Source organism: Maylandia zebra, linkage group LG23 (genome assembly GCF_041146795.1).
Source record: "Maylandia zebra isolate NMK-2024a linkage group LG23, Mzebra_GT3a, whole genome shotgun sequence".
In the NCBI taxonomy this organism is placed as follows: Eukaryota; Metazoa; Chordata; class Actinopteri; order Cichliformes; family Cichlidae; genus Maylandia; species Maylandia zebra.
In genome coordinates, this window is record NC_135188.1 from 7930165 (window position 1) to 7951502 (window position 21338).

Genomic DNA, 21338 nt, shown 5'->3' on the forward strand with positions numbered 1-21338 from the left:
TTGAGAGTGCATGAGAATACATACGAGCCACTCACCCAGCTTTGAGGTCACTGCCCCAAGTGCTCAGATTACCACAGACACCACCGGTCACTTCACCTTCTACTTCTTGTCAAGCTCCTCTCTCAACCACTCTAGGGGGCATTTCCCATGTTGATACTCTGCACAGATGTTCATGTATACTATACCAGCCACTTTATTATAGCATTCCACGTATGCCTTGCCTACTCGCATCGTGCACCTTGCTGTTATGTGCTGAATTATCTTAAGGGTATCTTTGCACCGCCTGCACCTGGGGTCTTGCTTGGTGTGGTAGACCCCAGCCTCTGTTGATCTCATGCTCAGAGCTTGTTTCTATGCTGCCATGATTAGTGCCTCTGCGCTGTTTTTCGGTCCTACCAACCATTAGTAGGATATTTCTATAACAGTCAATATATATATTCCTTTCTGATCTATTTTCCATCTCAAAAAGCCATCTCTCCTCATCTCCACATGCTCTTTTCCTCCCTTCACATCTGTCAGGTGTTTGATATCCTGATACATCTGAGTTATTGAAGAGTGGCATGCTTTGATAGCTGCAGTTGAACTGTGATATTTCATCTTCAGAAGGGGTTCCAGTGTCATATCTCCATGCCATCAACCTCTGCTATCCCTCTCACTTTTTAGTTCCTTCTTTCTGACACACACACACTCGCACGCACACAACTCTGGATGTGTGGCGAAATACAGGAGAGAGTTGATGAGATAGGTCATTGTATCCTTGTGTGTACGTTTGGCTCATCACTTAATCTTGTTTTGTTGAGACCCATCTTGTGTAGATGGGTCTCTCAAATTCACCTCCAGACATATTGATGCCTTGTCAGAGGAGACTGTGTCATTCATAGGTGTCAAGTGATTGTAACAGTTTTATTGTATAGTCATGTGACCACAGTGGGCATATTTGATTGCAGTATAGAGGTACAAGACTTCGAACACATGGCTACAATTGGCTCTTTAACAAGTGAAACAACTTGTGTTCAGCAGACACACAAATAATAATCACTCAACTCCTTTTCTGTTGGGTTGGGTTATTCCATCTCGATGGTAGTGCATCTATAACTGACACCACTGACATCACATCTCTGTTGAGTTGTGATAAGATATGGTTTGACCTTCTATGCAGAAATATCCCCAGTCACAGCTTATGTTTAACCCTGAATCTGAATTATAGCAGGTCAACATGTTAGAGGCCTCAAGGTTCTACCCAAGCTTTTGCTGAACTGACTGTCCATAGTACCACTGTACTGTGTAGCGTTTACATCAGTTCAGCTCTGCAGAACTATGCTCAGGCAATTAGAGAGCTGCTTTTGTTGCCTTTAACGAGTTTGACCAGTTTTGCTGATAATATGCACAAATTTCCATTCTTTCTGCGCTTCTTTTTTTCTTTCCCTTTTTATTTTTGGTCTCTGTCCCTATTTTTCTTTTTTCCTCTCCTATCTCTTTCTTTGTCCCCTTGCTGAATATGTGTGAATTAGAGAAATCCTAATCCTCTGAAATAAATATTCTTTTTGAACAGTACACTGGAGCTGACTGTCAGATTATATCCATCTGGACATTCCCATGGATTACCCTGAAAGAGTTGTATGTGTCCACGGGAATGAATGGTTATGTGTGTGTGCGTGAGTATGTGACAGGTGTTAGTGGAAGGTGAGAAAGCTATCTACTGATTTAGCAACATCCAGTGCTTGGCTGTAGCAGGGTACACTACAAGTCAAATGAATTTAGAATACAAAATATGAGTCAAAGTTACAATCTAAATATCTAGTAATTAACAGACAGTTACATTCTTCAATCAACAGAGTACATGAAGTTATTACTTTTTAAAGCCTGCTGTCATCATAAAGAATACTTATAGTTTAGTTGAATGCAGGTCTAATTAACTATTGCTACTGCACCTACTTATACTGCGTACTAGTGACATGCAGTGACTTTTGCAAGCTGAAAGAAATACTGTTCCCCAACTGTTTGACAAAATATACTGTACCAGATTAAAAAAAAATATGTTGCCTTTCTTTTGTTCTTCTATATAAGCTGTGATGAGTTTGAAAGGTGAAGCCAGTTAGGAGGTACCTTAAACCTGTATTCTGTTCAATGGCCAGTAACCTTTTGATATTTTTATTTTAAGATTAATTTTTGTAATGCAGCAAAGTGAAAGCAAAATATTCTGTGGAACTATAAATTTAGTTTAATTCTTATCTGGTCTGCTGGTTTTTATGGGAACTTGGTGCTACGTAAACGCTAATCAAAACATCGTCATTAGATAAACTCTTTTTCTGGCATCAGTGTAGTACAAATTTCAAAGCGTTAAATATGTTGTTCACTTTGAGCAATCTGACTCAATACATTAAAGATAGCATTTAAATGAATATATTCTGCAATATGTACTGAAATACATTTTAAAGTAACACTCCCAGCACTTCCCACATGAGGAATTATCTGTTCAACCAAGCTGAGACAGACGGACAGAGACTGAGAGCAGAGAAAGGTAAGCGAGAGAAGAGATACTGAGGGAGGATGATACGGCAAAACGGGCAGAGATACTGAAGTGTGGGAAGGAGATAGAGAGGAGGGCTCTGCATAGATAGAGAGAGCTGACTACAGTTAGCACAAGGAGCGAAAGGATGATGTTAGGAGAGAGTGGTGAGGCACTGCATGAGGTTATATGATGGGGTGAAAAGTTTAGGGAGAAATGTGAGGTGGAGAAGGAGTATTTATTATTCAAATGAGGTTTAGAAGCACAGGAGTAGATTTATGAACAATATAAATATGTCCCTGTGAACTTCATGAGAGCTACTAACATTTTACCCATTTTATAACCACAGAGCTTGCACGATATTCAGTCACTCAGCATCACATTGTCACTCCTGGTCAAATGTCAGTATCTCTTGGCTTGAAGATCTAACCAGTAATCATAGAAAGAACATGAAGGATTGATAGTAATGAGACAACAAAATATACAACAAAAAACCCCAAAATCAAAACACAGGGCGTCGCGTTCATGGGGATGTGTTACTTGAGGTTTCTGTGAGATGATGAAATACGATTGACATCCCTTTTAGAAGCTAAAACTTGCGCAGTGGCTATAAAAAAACAATTGTGGATGGTGATAACATTTATATTTCATGGCAATAGCCAAAAATAGAATCCAAGTATTGTACCAGGAATATGCATTTTAATATATCCATGTTTTTTTCTTCTTTTAGGAGACTCTTCTGTTACCATCATATCTGTACCTTTGTTCTGGCCTAATTTAGATTATTAATGCTAGTCTCTGCTAGTCTCACACTAGTCTGAACACATCTTAAGTAATGGCTGTAGTTATACTTTGAGAGTAATCCAATCGTTCTTTGTTGATCTAACAGATAAAGCAGTCCTCTCTATTTCTTCACTTTCTCAAACAGTTAGATCCAAAAATATTAGAATAGATTTTTCTTTATCTGAGGAGACCATTAATTTGCATGTTTTGAAGAAAACTTTGAAATAATCCAAAAAGATATAGAATTTATTGCACTTAAATAAATATATGTGTTAGTATATGTGTAAATCTATGTGTAGGCATCGGTGGGGTATATATCTCTTTTCAAAGGAACAGTGATATTAAGAACTAAAGGAAGAAGAGTGAAGAAGTCTGAAGCTAAATTGTTATTCTAAGCAAAAAGGACTTTTTCTGCATCTGATCCCGGCCAGACTGAAGTTTTCTAAGGGGTATGCGTCTGGGTGAAAAAACACTTTGTGAAAACTGCACCAGTTCTATCCGAAGCACAGTCAAGCAAACCACGTTACCCACAATATCATGTGTATAAGCCTTTTGCAGAGATAGAAAAGCACATTTGAAAGTCCTGTAAAGAGAAGACTACTCAGTAATGATTTCCTGGGATAAGCAGCAGTCGCTAAAGTCCTTCTCAGGAGGTGAAACAAAGGCCAAACCCTATTTAACTGTTCTAGTGACAGTAGATAATTGGAAAAGTTTGTTAATGAATTGGAACAGAAGGGTACAGCAATGGAAGGCTTTCTTTACAGAGATTAACAGGAGAAACAATGATGCTGCAAGATACACTATGTGAGAAAAATATTGGTCCACACCTTTTAATCTTTGAGTTGAGGGGCTTTCAATCCAATGGCCACAGATGTATAAAATTAAGCACCTAGCCATGCAGTCTGCTCTGACAACCATAGTGACTGGGTTGTTCAAAAGAGCTTATTGAATCTGAATGTGGTACTGTAAGAGGATGTCACTGCTGCACGTCTTCCCTTCCAGATATTCCTCGAGTGGCTGTAAGTGGTATTATAGCAAAGTGGAATTGTTTAGGAACCACAGCAACTCAACCACAAAGTGATAGAACATATAAAATTACAGAGGAGGGCTGCTGACTGCTGAGGCACACGATGCATAAAAGTTGCCAACACTTTTTTTTTTTTTTTTTCTTGCCTGTCCCGTTTGGCTCTTTTGCCATCAGAATTATTGTCTAAAGGCAAAGAAAGATGCCCAACGGATTTACTTTACCAAATTGACCATCCCAGCCTTGCCATAATGGTCCATTTGATTCACCTTTTATTGTTTATTTTATTTTCACTTGCTGAATACGGGACAGACTTGACTGGAGGAAAGAAGGGGAGAAAGAAAGAGGGAAAGAGAAACAGCTGAGAAGAGGGACGGGGGAGAAGGGCAAAAAACAAAAACCAACAGAATGGGCAGCAAAAAAAAAAAAAAAAAGCATATATCGATCACCTGGATCACCTGTTGAGAAAGAAAAAGGAAAACAAGCAGAAGAGCAGAAGAGAACAAGAGTAATAGAATAAACAACATCACAATGATATATGGGAATATGACAGTAAATACTAAATATTAAACATTATTGTGCAGCACATAAGATCAACAGAACACAGTGTGCTTTGAGGTAGGAGCAAAAAAGGGTGTAGTTTGTGGGTGTGATCACCCGTGTGTACACCTGTGAGCATGGACGCGCTTGTTTTTTTAAAAGGTTCCTTCATGTAATGATCTGCTAGAGGGTGTGGGGGGGCCACTGCCCCGTCCTCCAGGGCATGAAGCAGGTATGGAGGAGATCAAAACTCCAGACATCTAGAGGCCCCCAGAACACAAGAGACCAAGGAAGACTAACAGAGGGGCAGCCGCGCCACTGTCCCAGAAAGAGCTGAGGAGAGTCCCAGATGAGGGTTCACTCAGCAGCCGCGGAGCAGAAGCCAGGGGGAGTTGCAGTGACGCGCCTGTGAGCTCTGCCGGCAGCCAGCTGTGCCTGAGTGACCGAGCCCCAGGCCGAGAGGCCGGGGGCACCCCACCTCCGAAGTGGCCCGAGCGAGCCCCAGGCTCCAGGCCCCGATAAGCGGCCGCCAAGGAGTGAGCCGGTGTGTACCTGGACGCCCATCCCCAGACACAAAGAACCACCAACGCACCGATGTCTGAGGGAGTCTGCCACTGGCAGGGGAAGTGATGGTGGGGGGAGATAGGCCTCCAAACCTTGGAGGGCCTGAGATGTCCCCAGAGAGGTGGCGCCTGACACCCAACCTGACATATAGACACAGACATACAGGCACACACAGATACAAACATCCATTCCCTCCCTCATGCTCTCATATGCACTTACTCCACACTCAACCAACATGGAGACAGACATAAAGAGACACTGTACACACGATCACACTCCCCAAGCGTACTCTACGAACCGGGTCTAGGTACCCTTGCCCCTGGAGGGGGGAACTGCACCCAGACCCAGGTGGTGTTACCCTTTTCCCTGCGGTAGGGAGAGGCAGACCGCCCCGACTCCGCAGCAGCAGGGAGGCCCCACACTCCAGACCGCAGTCGGACGGCCAACTCCTCCTAGCCCCCCCGCTCCAACAGGTCGCAGAGAACGGGGGTGAGAGAAGACTCCAAACCTCTCTCCACCCGTTCATTGTAGTGTTGATGCATGTGTGTTCTAAGGTGCATTTAAAACCCAGGAGGGCATGGAGCTACCTGCCAGAGAGCAGCAGGTAAGCGCATGGTCCCTCCTGCTAGCCCTCAATGTCTACGTGTATTTAAAATTGAGAGGTGGGCAACGATGCCAGGGGTGGGGTGTACACCCTGATGGTACTTTGGACTCCGTGTATCGTGCCCACCCCCAAGATCCTATATGTATGTGTAATGAGAGTGTGAGTAATGTGAATGTCTAAGTTGTGGGATAAAATTGAGGCAGAGGCAGCCAGAAGGGGACGGGGGGGGGGGGGGGGGGGGTAGCCTCCTCTGCACCCTGGTGACATACCCCTACTCCAAGGCCCTGCATGTGTGGGTGGTTGTGGTGGAGCGGGAAGAGGGAGGCAGCTGGAGATGGGGAGGGAAGGAAGGGAGGGGCAAGTGACCCCTCCCTGGGGCCATCTCCCCCGCTGACCCCAGTAGGCACCCCCATACTCCGCGACCCGCCAGGGGAAGGGGGCCCAGGCCCATTCAGACCGGGGCCCAGTGCAGCGCCTCCCGGCCCCACAGAGCCCGGGACAGTCCACCCAACCCCACCACAGAGAAAACTGAACCCACCCCATCATCCACTCATCTTCCAGACTACATAAGACAATAGACGCCCAGGCTGAGATCTTCCTCCACCTCTCCTGTATCTCCCCTTCCTGCAGAGAGAGTTCCTGAAGAGAGGAAAGCTCCTGCAAGATGTGACAATCTCCCCCACCAGTTGAAGAGCCCCCCAGGTGGCTCGACGCACCGGCGGCACCCTGCGCCAGGGCTGGGCCCCCATGCACCCACCCGCCCACAACCCCGGCAACACACCAACCAGGACCCAAGCCCCCGAGGCCCGGCCAGTCGCCAACACTTTGATGACTTTTGAGTTCCAAAAGTCTCATAGCGTTAACATCAACACAGAAATTGGGCACCGTGAGCTTCGTCGCATGGGTGTCCATGTCTAAGCATGCTGTTGGAAACATTCACCTTCACTGGATGGATTACATTCTGAGTGAGTGAATGCTCTGCCATTTGCTTTGTTTCTATGTGATGTATGTTCATATTTATGCTGAGCATCATGGAACTGGCAGTCTCCTGATCATTCTCTGAACTGGGTTACTTTGATAAAAGCTAGCATTATTTGTATTGCAAGAATGTTTTCGAAACATGGCAAGATCATGCTACGCATGACGTATGAAGTGGCAAAAACTAATGCTAAGATGTTCTGAAATTAATTTGTCTGGAAAAAATACTTTTAGACCTTTTTGTTTATTCCTAAGTAGTATTTTTAACATATTCCACACTATGCTCGTGTCATACTCTTACATTAAAATAAAGACCTCTATCTTTGTTTGAACACGGAAGAGATTTTAGGTGGAGGAGTGCCGAGTGTCTTCCAGTGTTTGCAGAGATCAGAGGAATCGTGTACGTGCTGAAGCTCCTAAACTCCCCACAGAAGCGCAACACATTTGAGAGTAGGGGATGATGATTTAAGGCCAGAGACTGGGGGAGAAAGAGAGAAGATGAGGTGCAGGAATAAAAAAGTAAAAGGGAAGGATTAAATGAGGACAGGCTGCACAAGATTAAGGCTTATGGGAGACTGGAGGAAAATCATGCAGCTGAAAAATATGATTCAGTCAGCTCAGTATAGTTGCATCACTCTTATAATTACATTTTTTTTTGTCATTCTTATACTAATTAATCAACAACATTAAGGAAGATGTATTTTCTGTCTTTAGGACACTTTTCTTTCATTTCTTCAAAACTTTGAACTTGAACTTGAAAACTTTAAGTGTGTGCTCCCACTCTCTGAGCAGGAAGGTTAGACACCATGGTGAATCTGCCAAGTGCATGACTCAGAAATGATTTGGGCTGCATGACTTAACTGTGGGTGGTTAACCAATCAATAGTCTGTACTGAATGACTGGGTGATGACTGGCTGGTGCATTCATGTTTCGGTGAGTGGGTTTTGTATGCCAGCAATACTTGGTGTGCAGAAAAAGAGTTGATGTGTGATGATGGTGAATTTTGGACAGTAGAGTCATCTTAAAACTTGCCTCTAAGCTACATCCAGTGCTGTCTGTTCCAACAGTGATGCAGCCTCTCCATTCACAAGGACTTTGTTTCCACGTGTCTTCATTTTAAACCTAAATCCACCAGTAAGCTCCTCCTCCACACTCATCCACTTTTTTTTCTTTCTTTTTTTGTGGTCATTATAGTTCTGTAATAGACATTTTTAAATCCTTCACCATCACCCAGTGCTTCTCTTTTTCTCCTCTTCACTCCTACCTCCCATCTCCCCTTACTCCTTGAAAGCTGGAAATCAGGACAGTTCAGCAGCGGAGGGGTTAAGATGAACCCAGCCTTGTGATTGGCTGCAGGCCGGCGGTCTGAACCAGCCTACAGATAGAGGTAACCAGGCAACCTCAGAGAGAGAGAGGGAGAGGAAAGAAGAGGGGGGCATAGGACCGAGGAGCGGAGAAAAAAAAGCGCTGAAAGAAGCCTGGCATAGTTTTGTAAGGATTGTGGGAAAAGATGTAAGGAAGCTCGCACGCGCTCTCTCCGGCATGGAAAACTGGATTACTCTCCCTGCTGAAACACACTGTGGATGTCTGAATAAACCAGGAGGGGATTCACGGGAATGAATGGAGACTAAAGCCTTTTCTGAAAATGGGAACTAACAGTGCTCTTTTTCGCAGTAGTGCAAAGGTAAGTGCGTCAATGCAAACAGCCCGAATGGAAACGAACAGAACAAGTGGCAAATTTCGTCCTGTGCGTAAGGTCCTGCCAGCGTGTACTTTTTAGATCGCTGTGTGATAGTTGAATGTGATCAGAAGCCTGTGGATTCTGTGTGCTCTGCCACTGACACTGCAATGAATTATCTATTGCTGCTGCTGCTGCTGGTGCATCGGGATTTTAGCGCATGTATGTATGTGTGTGTTTGTGTGTGTGTGGATTGAAGCTTGTGGGGGGAGTGACCCTCTCAGAGAAATAGTAGAGGGAGGCTGTGTGTGTGCTGTAAAGCGGGAGGGAAGACAGCGGTTTGGTGCATTTGGCGTGTGTAGTTTTACGGGGCGTCCCCACACTCGGAGATTCCGCAACAGATTTACGCGCTTAACGACTATAAAGTGTCGAAACCATAAGTTTTATTCCTTTCTCTCTCTGAAACACACGTGTTTCCTACCCCACTTGGGCAAAATTTGACATAGGAGTGCCCTGACTTTATAGTTACCGTATTATACTTTGTGGGATTTTTCTTGAAGATAGCTTTTTTACGTGTCTTTTGTGACCTTACTGTGATTGAGCTTTTTTTTTTTTTAAATAAACAAGTTTATAAAAAAAAAAAAACTTTTTAATTCTCTTTTGTGTATGGAGGTCTTCTGATGTATTGGCGTTTGTCCACGTTTTAGAGGGCTGTCTCACAATAGAAGGGGTATGAAATGTACTGAAACGCAAAACATGATGAGATTCTGTTGATGAAGTGAAAGTGTAGAAATCCATGCAATGGTGTGTGAGCTACAGATGGTCCTCAATCACTAGGTTTTGGTTGATAGGGTAAGAGAGAGGGCGACAGATCCAGGGGAGGAGAGTTGAATGGGCAACCCGGTCAGGTTGCTTTGGGGGGGCCCAGGATCCGCTGCAGCTAAAAGCCGCATTAATCATGAAACCGTGGCGCTCTGCAGACCCTCACTCTCTTCTCTCTCCCTGTCTGGCGCACAAGCTGCATCAGCTTTATATACATCGTAGTGTATTGCTTTGATGTAGCTCGTGTAACTGGTTTATGCCATTGTGAATACTTGTTTTATACCCATGTTTCAGATTATATTTTTCTTGCGATACAGTCATTAGGGATATGGTAATATCAGTGCGTCATGGTTGGTCCAACCCAAGCCCATCTCCGTGTATATGTTTACCCAACAACTGCTCTTTTATTGTCAGGTGCTGTCAGTTTACTTGAGTATTTTGAATTTATGGTGCTCTGCTGTACTGCATTTCAGATGGAAACACTTCACCTATTATGCCACTCCTGATACCTGTTGTTAGTTCACAGATAAAATGCCCACACCAGACCAGTGCCAATTTTTAAATAAAACTTGCGACATGCTACTTTTAGCTCTAAACGTTTGAGTGACAGACTATTTTACTGGAGTTACTCGATTTGAGTAAAGGATTTGGATACTTTTTCCTCTTCTGCCAAACAGACCTACTTCTGCCTGTATAGACCCAGCTGGCGACTCCAGGTTGTCATAGAAACCCTCAGAGTATTGTGAGGAAACTCAAAGAAAACACTGTTGAAGGCTCTCTTTCTTCCTCTTTCAATTCTCAGCTCCGTCTGTCCCATGTACAGCCTCCCTTTTGCCTATTCTCAGTCACTTTTCAGAACCCAGGCTGCGTCCTGCAATTTTAGTTTTTATGTGTACTCGATAATGGTAGACAACGCTCCTGAATGAATGTTGGACTAAATCTTAAAGAGAAAAGGGTTCTCTAAGTTTATGTAGTCTTGAAGTCATGAAATCTTTGGAAGCTGGAGCTTACTGTTCTGTTCCTAAAGCGTCTCACTGCCTTTGTAAAAGCTGGCTTGTAGCTGATTTTGTATCTCAGTTGGAAAACCTTCTTTTCACCCCATTGTTTTGTGATCTACAGAAACTCTAGCGACACCATGTAAATCACTGCATAAAATCACAAACTGTCGGAAAATAAAGCACCATCTAAAAAGGATTGCAATGAGCTCAAGGTCTTGCTTTAACTGTGCATCGTGTGAAGTTTAAATGGTACGACTGCTATCACAGAGAAGTGTTGAGGCCTTTGTGTAGACCTGGCTGTTTGCTGATCACTGAGCTTTAGTTCAAGTACAACTTAATTTGCTTTTAGCTGCAGGCGGGTAGACCACAAAGTTTTTGTGTTGGCCAAAAAATAATACATAGTGAGGTATTTTTTAATTAGTTATGTTTCACATTATTATACTGAAGCACCATCATGAGAGGTGAAAGGAGTAAAGGTAATATAGCATACAGTATGTTAGTCCATTTGTTCTTTGTAATGAACAGAGCTTGACTTATAATTCACGTTGTTGCCTTTTTTGCCGAGGCACCCCAGTGACACTTGTTGCTATGGATACAATTCAACATCACAATAAAGTGACAGCCTATTCAAGTTACCTGCTGGATGTGACAGAGGCTGTGTGTGTCTCAGTGGCATTTCGTTAAATTAGCTGTGGCGAAAACAATGAGCTGGCAGCTGCAGTGGAATTATACTTGTGCATGTAGATAACTAACATTCATCAAGTTCCCTGCCTTCATTATTTTCTTTTCCTGTTTGACCTGGAAACTTGAGGGGAGTGTCCCCCCCGTCCCCCCCCCCAGCTTTATATCTTATGTCACAACACAAAATAATTCCCAATTCTATATTGTCTTTAGGACTAGTTCATACTCAGGTTTAGTTACTCTTGGGTCTATTTTGAACCAGTATGTTTAAAAAGGGACAGTTTCATTAGAATTTAAGATTGTGTAGTAGTAAAATTAATATGCATGTACTAGTTTGGTCTGCTTCCTAGGTAGATATCCCAAAAATAAATATATTATTCAGTTCAAAGGTGAAATTGTGTAAATGAAATTTGTGTTTGACCTTTCCCAAAGCAATGCCAGCTTTTACACACAGCTCTTCTTCAAGTCTTTTTGTCTATTGCCAAAGGAAACAGTTTTCCTTTGATAGCTTTTAGACTCTCTAAAACACCCCAGATGGGACTTACACAGTCTCTCTCTTAGGAAGCCACTGCCTTTCAATTAATGCATTACGGTCACTGGAGCTTTTCCACCTGTAGAACTGTAAATTAAGTCAAGTTCATTGGAGTATCTCAGTGCCGAAAGCCGGGTTTGATTTCCTTACACTATAAGCTTCTAATATTATGTTTGAAAGAACTTTAAGACAAACTCCTCCCTTTTTCTTAGATTTAAACCGTTGTCAAAGGTATAATCTTAAATAAAATAAAACCCTGCTCATTCTTATATTTACTTTCTGTGGTATATTAAACAGGTGGCAACATGTTAAGTAAGGGTATTTTTTCAGTAGGGCTTCCACTGTTTCACATGGAGGGAGGGGGGAGAATTGAGTGGCTCTTGGCTGGGTGCCCTTCTCATTGATCCACTTTCTGCATGTGTGTGTGTGTGTGATCGCAGTCTCATATAATTAGCATTGAGAATATCTTTACAGCCCACTGGGACTCTATGTGTACGTATGTACCCTATTTCTTGCCATTTATTAACTATGAAGAAAACTGAGAGTGTGTTTGTGTCTGACAAATCAATATCCACCCAGACAAACACATTTTTAAGCCGTATGTGCACAAAGCTGTCATTACCACCAATCATGACTACCTTTTGAACACAAACAGCCACACTAAAGCACATTACACGCATGCACACCCCCACAGAGGGCCTGTGAGTGAGCAGGGCAGTCCATCCAGAGGTTCAGATTAAGCTGCCAACTAATCTGCCTCTGCAGTCTGTAATCTTCTTAAAACACTCGCAATCTGTCCACAGCACTGGGATTAGCATCTGCAGAGACAACAATGCACTTTCACTGTCCTTATATTTGACCACAAAAAGACTGCTTTATGGGTTTAGCATCCTCTGCTTTGCTCTGAAATGGGATCAGTAGGAAAAAAGAATGCTGTCTGTTATTTCCGCTTTTTACTTGTATGGGTTGGATCGTACCTGTTACAGGTCAGTTGGGATAATGCATATCTGTAGGCTTAGAGGTTTTTTCACACCAATAGCTTGCTGTGGGGAAACAAAGACACATTTTCTTTGTAAAACTGACCTGTTTTAAAGTGCACAAGGAAAGTTTGTAGTCCAGGATGAACCACAGAGTCACTCCTACAGACCAACAAAACATATTCTGCTTCAAAAAAACTGAACAACCATGCTATTAACCTTTTTGGTGAATCTTATCAAGTCCTTTTTAACCCTTTCTTTATCATTACTTCGTCCTTTCTTAATCTGTTTTTGATTTTGCATCCCTGCCCTGTTCAGGGTCTACCCTATCTCTCAGTCTGTATTTCATTATTTCTCCTTCCCTCTCTCTCCCTCCATCATTCTCTTTCTGTAGCATAGCTTCAGGGATCCTCTTGTTTCAGATAAGATGCTGATTATGGAACTAAGGCTCTTGAGTTCCTCTTTTTTCCCTGCTTACATTCACATCGACATTAGCATTTCTCAGCATCATTATCACATTGAATCCCCCCCCCCCCGTCCCGTCCTTGATTTACACATCGGTCCTCCTTTTCTTTTTCCAGCGAGTGCCACTTTGGGGTAAAATCACAAAGGTGTTCACGTTGTTAATGAGTTTTAACAGCAAACAAAAGCACTTTATAGGAGGCATTTTCAGGAGGTGAAGACACACATACACATGGGGGCGCGGGCACACACACAGACTGAAGTCACAGCACATTAACACTTCAATTAATTCAGCGCCTTACATTCTAATTTCCACAGAAGTCAAGATCCCTGACCACCCCCTTCCCTCAAACCACACACACACACACACACGCACACACGCACACACGCACACACGCACACACAGCAGTGATGTACGGTGCTCTATGCCTCAGCAGACCCCAGCAGTATTACATGCGCCTTATGACATTTTAGGTGCTGGAGAGAGCACAACAAACAAAGCATCGCAAATTACATTTTAATTTGCGATGCTTTGCCTTTTACTCAGGCATATACAAAGGAGCAGAGATGCCTCGTTTTGTACAATATTCTTTATTCAAAGAATACAATAGATAATGAATGCGTCTATGGTGTGAAGGGAGCATGGGAGTGGGCCCTTAGATTTGCTGAGGGGGGTTGCAAGTGACTCTTCCCTGTGGATCGGCTCCACTGACTTCCACACTCACTGGGAGACTGCAACAAAGTTAGAGAAAGAAATAGACAAAGACAGGAGTGGAAAGATGTTTTCCTCAGAGGATTGCCTCTTTGTATTTCTCCTCCTATTTCTTTCTCTCTTTTCCCTTCTCATGATTTCTCTCCATCTGCGCTTTTCTGTTGCTGCTCACTAATGAATTTTTAACCGTCCCATGATTCTCTTCTTTGTTTCTCTCTTACTGTTGGTGTTTGTAAAGATTAGGCGTAATTCAATATCCATCATCATACACCGTCTCCTCCATGAAATTCACAGTGATGTTTCATAGCATGTTTACTTATTAAAGCAGGAAGCTGTGTACCAGTCATGTAAAGGTGCTATATCCTGTCTGACCCTGTCTGAAAGACAAAGTGCTGGTAACCTAATTAAATTCCTCGTAGGACATGTTAGGATTGCTTTGCGTGCTAAACATCTGTTCTAAGTAGATGAAATGGGAGGTAGAGTCTGGCATCTGTGTCTAGGACAGAAGAGTTGTTTCTGGGTTGGAACCATAGCACTGGCTGCTTCCCTGGAGCACCTGGTGCCTGGCTCATATAGTGCTTGCTGGGCTTAGAGGAGAGGGTGGGTGCCCAGATGCTCCTGCGTTCAGCCTGCAGAGCTAAAACTGAAGTATGCTGCCACACTAGCATATACTCATGCGTGCCACACATGCACCTCCTGCTTCAGCTCATGGAGCGCAGCACTTCAGCTTCACAAAAACACATTTGTAAACACTGAATGGAGTCTTATCTAGTTTCATGGATCATGAAATCTGCTCAACCCATAAACCAGGTTCAGTTTCAGTTCAAGTGGAGGCATAAAAATGATCAAAATTGGATTTGGATTTTGCATACAGTATTAATTTCACAGCAGGAAAACTGCTCCAGTGTTTTTTTTTATGTCTTTTTCTCACTTATGTGTTGTACTTATAGCCAATCTTTTGCAAAAATCGTTTCAGTTTGTAGATACTACTCAATAGGAAAACTCATAAAAAAAATCATGATAACAGACAAAATGTTTATTCATGAAAAAAAATTAACTGAAGCATCAAAGAAAAGAAGCTCAGAGGAGGTTAAGGTGAAGCTTACTAGTGTAAATGATTCTGCAGAGCTGTGAGTGGTCATTTAATTGCATAGCTTTAACGGTTTATCCTCTGTGCTGACTCATCAACAACTTGTACATCTAAGAACAAACAGACTTGTAGAAAATGTGCTATCGGTTACTTTTTCATTTTGTAATGAAAAAAAGTTGTTTGAGGGGTTTGCAATGTTGACCTTGTGTACAAAAATAAAATTAAGTGTTACAACCTTAGGTTAATTGCAAATGTAGAGTGAAAATGTTGCAAATTGCAGTTATGGGATATTTTGCAGGATTTGCCTTCGTGCTCTCAGGTGGTTTCTCTAAATAATAATAATAGATTGCATTTATATAGCGCTTTTCAAGGCACCCAAAGCGCTTTACAATGCCACTATTCATTCACTCTCACATTCATACACTGGTGGAGGCAGCTACAGTTGTAGCCACAGCTGCCCTGGGGCAGACTGACAGAAGCGAGGCTGCCATATCGCGCCATCGGTCCCTCTGGCCAACACCAGTAGGCAAGTAGGGTAAAGTGTCTTGCCCAAGGACACAACGACCAGGACAGAGAGCCCAGGGATCGAACCGGCGACCTTCCGGTTACAGATGCGATTCCCAACCCCCTGAGCCACGGTCGCCCCGTTAAGCTAGTTCTGCCTCTTTTATGTCAGTTGAACGGAGGGAATGGATGGATGGATGGAAAGGTAGGGAGTGAAATAGGTCAGAATGTGACTTAAATATGTTTGTGTTTAACCCTTTCATGTATGAATTATGACAACCTCAATCTTCATTTTTTTCTTAAATATTTTTATTCATCTCTATGCATGAAAAAAAGATTTTGGAGCTTCATTTTTCAACCATGTATTTTTCAAAGAGTTTTTTACATGTCTACTTAAGTGGACAACACTGGCTGACCAGTGGGTGACAGGGTATGGAGTGACACATCAGTGTCCAATGTAGTGGTTTATGTGCAAGTATACCATCAACACTGACACAAATACAAGAATACAGCTATCCACTGTAGTGACCACTATGAGTAAAAGGGTTAATAACTGTCTGTAAGATGTAAAATGCTTATTTTTGTAACATTGGCTATATACATTTAACAAAATGTGGCCTATTTTGAGACAGACTGTTAGATTAAGCTAACTGGGAGCCGCACGGGAGAGTGAACTTATAGAAAGATTTTATAATCAGCCGTCTCTTATACTCACTGCCACATTCAGAGCAGATCAGACCATACAGCGGCTGATTTCTATCAGAGGCCTGCTCTTTAACATCTATTAATTAGATCTGATTTAAATGTATGTTTTTTTTCTTTTTTTTAGAAATATTTTTGCCTTGATTCCTGAGCACGCATGCACCAGTTCCAAAACTGAACCCACTAAGCCCCCACTTCACCATAACAAATCCCAATTTAATCCATGCATGCTGCTTTTCTTTTTGCTCATCAACCAGGCACACGCGCATACGCACACACACACGCACAGAGTGGGGGGTGCAACCAGAGTATAACTAAAGAAGTAGGGTAAATTTAAAACAATACTCGTGTCAGTAGAGGGTATATTGTGCCAATAATGATCGCAAAGAATCACTGCATGTTTTATGCTGCTTTTTCTTGTGTTGATCTTTGCATACTACTGTAGTTCATTATAATGACTTGAACTGAAATAGGGCATCATGTGACAGAATCATAGCGTGTGGCTACTCTTAGGCCCTTAAGGTTTGCCATGTCATTAGGATTGTCTTGGTGGCTTCGAGTTTTGGAGATTTGCAGCATGCATATCACTGAGGCTGTAAAAGGCAGTTTATATTTTATTGCAAAAAGAAAGCGGAGCTCGATAATGTAGAAATCTTTTATTTTTTTGAGATATCACACTTGGCACCACCCACGGATGCTAACCCAGTGGTGCTAATTAATCAGTTCTTCTTTGCCGCTCAGTCAGAATTTCTTCAGTTTAAATGTGAATCCAAATAGATAAAATGTTCCAGAAAGATTGGAAAAAAAATTGAGCAGTCATGTAAAAATAGTAAGTGGAAATCTTTATTTTAGACAGATTAAAAACATAGACAAGCAAACATTTCATCTGATCAAACAAATGACGTTTAAAAATAGATATTTTGAATTGATTTGAATTATTTAAGTAACTAAAAATGACATTTCATACATTTGGAAAAATAAGTTCACCTGTGCAGTTTTTGCACCTTCAAATCTAAATCATAAGAATCAGGAATCCCGATCAGAGGTCAAGGATGTGTGGTGTGTGTAGTGTTATTATGCTCAGATCTAAAGATCTCCAACATATTTGGAAGAAACCATTCCCTTGTAAGGACGTTTGGCAGATTTAGTAGTGCAGTTTTGTTGACTGACTGTAAATATTACAGTTGTTGGTATCAAAATACATGGATCTGCAGTAAGGGTGGGTAACCTTACAGTCCTGCCTCATGTAAATAAGACTAAACTTTCGTACTTAACAAACGCTAAGCAAAGGCTTGAGTAGTTGTGACACAATTACATCTGTCCTCTATCCCAAAAGATTTTCATATGATCTTTTTGACAGTTTCTCACCCCTAATTTGCAATTGGATTACATAAAATTTGACCCGCAGGGCTGGCGTGCAATAAAAAAGCCCTTGCTGTTCTAAAAAGAACAGCTTATCGTCAAACTGACGTGGAACATTTATGAAAGACCAGGTCTTTGGGAATAACGTACTTTAACCAGATAAATAAAAGATAGATTTGATTTGCCACAATAACAGTAAACAAAAAGAGCTTTTCAGGGGATGATCCTCATCTGTATGAAGATTTAAATTGAACTGGAAGTTGACCTTTTAACAGTATGAAGATCTTAAGTACTGCTGAAACCCAATGTAATAGCTCAAGAAAAAAAGGCACAGATTTGAACCTCATGTACATATTTTGAGGGAGTTTAAAACACACAGTTTATGAAACTGTAGTGTAGAAAGCTAAGAATGTTAAAGACTGGTCAGTGTCTGGCTTCTGAGCCATACTATGTTATTTTATTCAAGTATATCACCTTTGCTTTACACCACTGTATCAAAGCAGATTTAATGTTGACTGGACAGACCAGCAAGCAGCACCCAGACTGTAATCTGTGCACTGTGGGAGAGAAATAAGTAAGAGATGTTTTGTTCCATCTCTGTGAGTGATCACTTTACATGTAAATATATCCCCAATCACAGCACAACTATAAACTTTAACTAGAGCGAACAGTGATATTGTCAGACAGTATTGGCACACACACACACACACACACACACACACACAAAAAATCAGTAAAGTATACTTTTTATAGTTGCAGCATTGTCACTATTATATTATGTTCAGTAGGTATAATTTATAGTTCACAAACAATGCAGTAATGCATGTTTACACCTTAATCTTTATTTGTGTCTTTAAGTACCCCAAAAAGTATCCTGTACATAAGATTTATTACTTTTATTATGATCTATAAAGCTGCTAATTCCCTTGTACGTGGAACATCAGCCCCCTTTCTAATGACTAAACATTATCCCTCCAATACCACAATTTGCACTTTATCCACTTTTAAATGTTGTTTACAGGCATTCGTGTAAGAGGATTTGACCCACAGACACATAAATACACATTAGAGATGAAATGACGCAGTCCTCACTTGACTGCTGAAATTTACAGCTCAAATCAGCTTATAGCCAGTTAGTATGGCTTTGTGCTTTTGAATAAGCTGTGGTTTAGTATTAGTGACTGTGTGCAAATTCATTACAAGCATACAATAAATGAAAACAAAGATGCATTCTTAATTTATGAAAGCTAAAAGAATTTAATTCTCCATAAAGCAGTTTTAAAAAACTGCAAGCCAGGAGACCCTAAAAAAAGTCTGACGGGAGGAGCTTTGATATTATATTAACTTCTTATGGCCAAGCCACTGGCAGTCAGTAAACAGTTGCATTCTTTTCCAACAGAAACAGAGCACTATGGGCACCCCATTTGAGTCTCCCCTCCACCTGTGCAATTTAAGTCCAGTATTTACTGGTCTGCTGAGAAAAACAAGTATTTCCTTGGCTGGGTATTGGCTTTGCTCTCCAGCAATTTGTCCTTTGGCTATTCAATTTCACACTGAACTCAGGGAAAGAACATCTTGTGTGAACTAGTGGGTTGGTAGTGCTTTATATAAACTGGCATAGTTTTTATGTGTGTGACCAGTAAATCAAATCGGTAAAGCAAAAGCTGCTTAAAGGTGTATAGAACTACAGATTTAGGTGTTTACTTTCAGAGGAATTAGTGGGACTGCCAATCTGTTTATCTAACAGATACTCAGCATATCCACTGTCAATTTAAAAAGTGTCTTCGGCAAACGAACCAAGCATTGGACTTGGATGTAAGATCCAGTGAATAAGTATTAGCAGTAAATATGCACCGAAAGTGAATTTAGCAGATTTAGTGATGCTGCAACCGTGTATGTGTGTGTGTGCGTGCCTGTGTCAGGGACCCTCTTTAAGGACGAATGGAGGATTCAATCACCTGCTCACAGGTCATTTGTGCTTCTTGATCGAATTGAACTGAGCATCTATCAGAGAGACACACTTGACTGGACTGGTGGACACATACACACAGACACACCCATATATATATATATATATATATATATATATATATATATATATATATATATATATATATATATATATATCAATTATATCAATATAATGGTGCATTTCATGGCTCCCTTACCCCTAGGCCATGACCCTTCTTTCCATCTATCTCACTCTCCTGCTCATTTTTACACATACTCCCCCCCTGCATCCATTCTCAGTATGAGCATTTAGATAGGAAGCCTTCAATTAGCTGGATATGCTTATAGATAATAACTTCTCTGTCAATAGAAGCTGATGGCTGGTGAGTATGATAAGTAATTTTTGGTAATGAGGATGTTAAAAGACCACCCATTCAGCCTTGAGGTCAAGTTCACAGTGTGTGACTGTGTGTATTTATATGCACACGTGAGCTCATAAAACTCGCACCGTAAAGGTGATGGTTTCAATCACACAGCCATGCCAGCCGTGGTGGGACCTGACAGGAATATTTGACAGAGACTCATTTAGAAGTTGTTAATTTGTTCGAGAATGAGTGTGCCACCATATTTGGTGTGTGGTTTTCTGTCATTAACAAAAGCACACATGATTTTTCCTGCACTTGGCAGCTTCACATTGCCCCAGTCTTCTGTGCCAGCTGGTAATAGCACTGGTACTGTAGAATAGATTGTACTTATAAACAGATTTCTTCATTTATCTTTCTTTCTTATACTTTCTTGTGCCATGTTATAAATGTAAGCTGGCAGACCAAGAATGGAAGGGCTATTTTACTGCTTCATACTTCATAAAGCACAACATGGGTTTTAGAGTCGGTGATGAGTCTACAGTCTCATCCTTCTCTTTCCCTTCTCTCTGGAGACTGTGGTCACCTAGAGAAAACAGACGCTTACCTTGGCCTTTGGTGTAAATCGCCCCTCAAATGAGTTCTTACCGTGATCCCCTCACATTGCCTTGGATGACAGCTCTCTTGAGGGAACAATTTAATGATCCCTTGTCTGATGAACACAGGCCAGAGGAATGAATGGAAATGTGTTCTGAAGGGAATATTTGAAACCTGTATTGTCTATCAGGTGGCCTTCCATGAGTGCGGACCTCTTCACCAGAGTGGATTGACCCCTGCAATTTATTACATACACCGCTGACATCTATCACACCTCAGCCCTCAGGGACACTTGTGCAATAATAATATCAGAGCAGCCACATACAACTGGCCATGTGACTTCTTTTCCTGCTGCTGTGGATCCCTGCATGGTATATTAAATGACTGTCTGTGTGGTTTCTCCTTTTGTGATCTTCTGTTCAACATGTTTCATCCTACATCGACTTAAGCTGTTTTCACACGTGTGCGTAATCCGGAACTTTTCTAGGCGTCGCACAACAGTGGTTCAAAAACACAGATCTTCAGAGATGAACAGGTCTGTAATCTGCCCACTCCCTAGTATAAGGTCTGTGTTAGGTCTTGTGCCAGTGTCTAAGAGACAGGTAAAGGTCTGGTACATTCACTCCTAGCAAAGTAGCATCATTTTTTTTTCATCCCAACCGGTCACAGCAGATGGCCACCCCTCCCTGAGCCTGTTTCTGCCGGAGGTTTCTTCATGTTAAAGGGGAGTTTTTCCTTCCCACTGTCGCCAAAGTGCTTGCTCATAGAGGGCCACATGATTGTTGGGTTTTTCTCTGTATGTATTATTGGTGGTGGCTGTAGCTCAGGAGGTAGAGCAGGTCATCTACTGATTGGAAGGTTAGTGATTCGATCCCTGGGTCCTCCAGTTTGCATCCCAAGTATCCTT

General features: G+C 41.9%; 1 protein-coding gene across 8 annotated transcripts in view; it reads left to right on the forward strand.

Annotated features, from left to right (window-relative positions):
• dab1a (DAB adaptor protein 1a) overlaps window positions 1-21338 on the forward strand; it is a 231229-nt gene that overhangs the window by 138776 nt on the left and 71115 nt on the right. For 7 of the 8 annotated variants that reach the window (XM_012920760.3, XM_076879913.1, XM_076879916.1 and 4 more), the window contains exon 1: window positions 8401-8686. The exons of the other annotated variant lie outside the window; for it this stretch is intronic. The gene's annotated coding sequence lies outside the window, so the exon portion shown is untranslated. Of the gene's footprint in view, window positions 1-8400; window positions 8687-21338 lie in introns of those variants that run through there. 8 annotated transcript variants of the gene reach the window in all.